The following is a 4,718-nucleotide window of genomic DNA, read 5'->3' as shown; positions in this document are numbered from 1 at the left end:
TTTGTTCTTGGTAGGTGGTCTTTACTCCGAAGGCCGTGGTAGACAGAATAATGTTGTTATCACTATCTGACAAGGACACTGAAGTAGAACTCAATGTGATGAGACACTCAACCATCGAAAAGCAATACAAACCTGAAATGGTTACTGATTATATATATATATATATATATATATATATATATATATATATATATATATATATATATATATATACTACTGGCCAATGAATTTGCTACACCACGAAGATGACGTGCTACAGACGCGAAATTTAACCGACAGGAAGAAGATGCTGTGATATGCAAATGATTAGTTTTTCAGAGCATTCACACAAGGTTGGCGCCGATGGCGACACCTACAACGTGCTGACATGGGGAAAGTTTCCAACTGATTTCTCATACACAAACAGCAGTTGACCGGCGTTGCCTGGTGAAACGTTGTTGTGATGCCTCATGTAAGGAGGAGAAATGCGTACCATCACGTTTCCGACTTTGATAAAGGTCGGATTGCAGCTTATCGCGATTGCGGTTTATCGTATCGCGACATTGCTGCTCGCGTTGGCCGAGATCCAATGACTGTTAGCAGAATATGGAATCGGTGTGTTGAGAAGGGTAATACGGAACGGTGTGCTGGATCCCAACGGCCTCGTATCACTAGCAATCGAGATGACAGGCCATGGCTGCGGTTACCCTTCACACTGCATCACAGACAGGAGCGCCTACTATTGTGTACTCAACGACGGACCTGGGTGCACGAATGGCAAAACGTCATTTTTTTCGGATGAATCCAGGTTCTGTTTACAGCATCACGATGGTCGCATCCGTGTTTGGCGACATCGCGGTGAACGCACATTGGGAGCTTGTATTCGTCATCGCCATACTAGCGTATCACCCGGCGTGATGGTATGGGGTGCCATTGGTTACACGTCTCCGTCACCTCTTGTTCGCAGTGACGGCACTTTGAACAGTGGACGTTACATTTCAGATATGTTAAGACCCGTGGCTCTACCATTCATTCGATCCCTGCGATACCCTACATTTCAGCAGGATAATGCACGACCGAATGTTGCAAGGCCTGTACGGGCCTTTCTGGATACAGAAAATGTTCGACTGCTGACCTGCCAGCACGTTCTCCAGATCTCTTACCAATAGAAAACGTCTGGTCAATGGTGGCCGAGCAACTGGCTCGTCACAATAGGCCAGTCACTACTCTCGATGAACTGTGGTATCGTGTTGAAGCTGCATGGGCAGCTGTACCTGTACACGCCATCAAAGCTCTGTTTATTAATGGCCAGTAGTGTATATATATATACACTCCTGGAAATTGAAATAAGAACACCGTGAATTCATTGTCCCAGGAAGGGGAAACTTTATTGACACATTCCTGGGGTCAGATACATGACATGATCACACTGACAGAACCACAGGCACATAGACACAGGCAACAGAGCATGCACAATGTCGGCACTAGTACAGTGTATATCCACCTTTCGCAGCAATGCAGGCTGCTATTCTCCCATGGAGACGATCATAGAGATGCTGGATGTAGTCCTGTGGAACGGCTTGCCATGCCATTTCCACCTGGCGCCTCAGTTGGACCAGCGTTCGTGCTGGACGTGCAGACCGCGTGAGACGACGCTTCATCCAGTCCCAAACATGCTCAATGGGGGACAGATCCGGAGATCTTGCTGGCCAGGATAGTTGACTTACACCTTCTAGAGCACGTTGGGTGGCACGGGATACATGCGGACGTGCATTGTCCTGTTGGAACAGCAAGTTCCCTTGCCGGTCTAGGAATGGTAGAACGATGGGTTCGATGACGGTTTGGATGTACCGTGCACTATTCAGTGTCCCCTCGACGATCACCAGTGGTGTACGGCCAGTGTAGGAGATCGCTCCCCACACCATGATGCCGGGTGTTGGCCCTGTGTGCCTCGGTCGTATGGAGTCCTGATTGTGGCGCTCACCTGCACGGCGCCAAACACGCATACGACCATCATTGGCACCAAGGCAGAAGCGACTCTCATCGCTGAAGACGAGACGTATCCATTCGTCCCTCCATTCACGCCTGTCGCGACGCCACTGGAGGCGGGCTGCACGATGTTGGGGCGTGAGCGGAAGACGGCCTAACGGTGTGCGGGACCGTAGCCCAGCTTCATGGAGACGGTTGCGAATGGTCCTCGCCGATACCCCAGGAGCAACAGTGTCCCTAATTTGCTGGGAAGTGGCGGTGCGGTCCCCTACGGCACTGCGTAGGATCCTACGGTCTTGGCGTGCATCCGTGCGTCGCTGCGGTCCGGTCCCAGGTCGACGGGCACGTGCACCTTCCGCTGACCACTGGCGACAACATCGATGTACTGTGGAGACCTCACGCCCCACGTGTTGAGCAATTCGGCGGTACGTCCACCCGGCCTCCCGCATGCCCACTATACGCCCTCGCTCAAAGTCCGTCAACTGCACATACGGTTCACGTCCACGCTGTCGCGGCATGCTACCAGTGTTAAAGACTGCGATGGAGCTCCGTATGCCACGGCAAACTGGCTGACACTGACGGCGGCGGTGCACAAATGCTGCGCAGCTAGCGCCATTCGACGGCCAACACCGCGGTTCCTGGTGTGTCCGCTGTGCCGTGCGTGTGATCATTGCTTGTACAGCCCTCTCGCAGTGTCCGGAGCAAGTATGGTGGGTCTGACACACCGGTGTCAGTGTGTTCTTTTTTCCATTGCCAGGAGTGTATATATATATATGTATGTATGTATATAGTCATACAATATATGCCGCAAATATACTGAGGTGTCTGAAGTCCTGGGACAGCGGTGTACATATATACACAGATGGCGGTAGTATCGCCTGCGCAAGGTATAAAAGAGCAGTGCGGTGGCGGAGCTGTCATTTGTACTCTGGTGATGGATGTGGAAAGCTGACCGAACTGATAACGATAGCACAAAGGGGATTAACACACTTTGAACGCCGAATGAGCGTTGGAGCTAGACAAAAAGGACGTTGTATTTCGGAAATCGTTAGTGAATTCAATATTGTGAGAGCCACAATGGGCCGAGAGTACCACATCTCGGGCAGTACTGTGGACCACGCAGTGGCCGTCGGCCGCTACATAACGACAGAGAGCAGCGGTGTTTGCGTAGTGTTGTCGGTGCTGACAGACAAGCAACGCTGCTTGAAGTAACCGCAGAAATCGATGTGAGGCGTACGTTAGGACAGCGCGGCAAAATCTGGCGTTAATGGGCTACGGCAGCAGACGAACGATGGGCGAGTGCCTTTGCTAACGGCACGACGTCGCCTGCAGCGCCTCTCCTGGGCTCTTGACCATATCGGTTGGACCCTACACGACTGGAAACCCGTGGCCTGGTCATATGAGTCCCCAATCCACCTGCTAAGAGTTGATGGTAGTGTTCGCGTGTGGCGCAGACCCCACGCAGCCGAGGACCAAAATTGTCAACAAGGCACTGTGTAATCTGGTGCCGACTTCATAATGGTGTGGGGTGTGTTTACATGGAATGGACTGGGTCCTGTGGTCCAACAGGAAAGATCATTGACTGGAAAGGGTTGTGTTCGGCTACTTGGGAACCATTTACAGCCATTCATGGCATTCACGTTTCCAAACAACGATGGAAGGCTGCAATTGTTCGTGATTGGTTGCAAGATTATTATGGACAATTCGAGGGAATGATTTGGCCTCCCAAATCGCCCGACATGATTCCCATTTGTGGGACATAATTCAGAGGTCAGTTCGTGCACAAAATCCTGCACCGGCAACACTTTCGCAGTTACGGACGGTTATAGAGGCAGCATGCAACGGCCTTGCCGCAGTGGATACACCGGTTCCCGTGAGATCACCGAAGTTAAGCGCTGTCGGGCGTGGCCGGCACTTGGATGGGTGACCGCCCAGGCCGCCATGTGCTGTTGCCATTTTTTGGGGTGCACTCAGCCTCGTGATGCCAATTGAGGAGCTACTCGAACGAATAGTAGCGGTTCCGGTCAAAGAAAACGACCGAGAGAGCGGTGTGCTGACCATACGCCCCTCCTATGCGCATCCTTAACTGAGGATGACACGGCGGTTAGATGGTCCCGATGGGCCACTTGTGGTCTGGAGACGGAGTGGATAGAGGCAGCATGGTTGGACATTTCTGCAGGGGACTTCCAACGATTTGTTGATAATTGCTGCACTAGGCGAGGCAAAAAGAGGTCCGAGACGTTATTGGGAGGCATACCATGACTTTCCTCACCTCAGTGTATATTCATTCCCTGTAGACAACGAAGTTGCATGGACAGCCATCTTCATCACCTGAACAAGCTGATGAATCCTTCGAAAACCAGGTATTCGAAATAGCATCTTGAGAGTGAAAAAAAAGTCTCCAGAAATAATTCGAAAGCGTGGAGAAGTGCGAGCATTTTATAGGGGAATATCTTGAGTAACATTACATCGATTTGTACCTGCACTGTTATTTCTGTAATTGTTTGAGTAAGAATATAAGGCGGCCTTCATATGAAAAGACTACAGGCTGTGGAGGGATCGGCCTAATGCGAGAAGGGACAGACGAGCGTTACCGAAGCGGCCGTCGGTGTGGTGACTGGAGAGAGATGGATATCTCGTGCAGCGAGACGATTGGATGCTCACACGATGCACGGAGCTTTCACCGGTCACGCATATAGGCGGCGTTCCTCGAGTGAATACTAGACTTATTTACACTGCGGTTCCGCTTA

General features: G+C 51.1%; 1 pseudogene; it reads left to right on the top strand.

The window, feature by feature from the left end:
* The first annotated feature begins 3,805 nt into the window (after positions 1–3,805).
* Positions 3,806–3,923, top strand: LOC124719330 (annotated as a pseudogene).
* The last annotated feature ends 795 nt before the right edge of the window (positions 3,924–4,718 follow it).

The sequence above is a fragment of the Schistocerca piceifrons genome, chromosome 10 (assembly GCF_021461385.2).
Source record: "Schistocerca piceifrons isolate TAMUIC-IGC-003096 chromosome 10, iqSchPice1.1, whole genome shotgun sequence".
NCBI lineage: Eukaryota > Metazoa > Arthropoda > Insecta > Orthoptera > Acrididae > Schistocerca > Schistocerca piceifrons.
The sequence above is the reverse complement of the archived record's forward strand: the minus strand, read 5'-3'. Positions and strand labels throughout refer to the sequence as shown.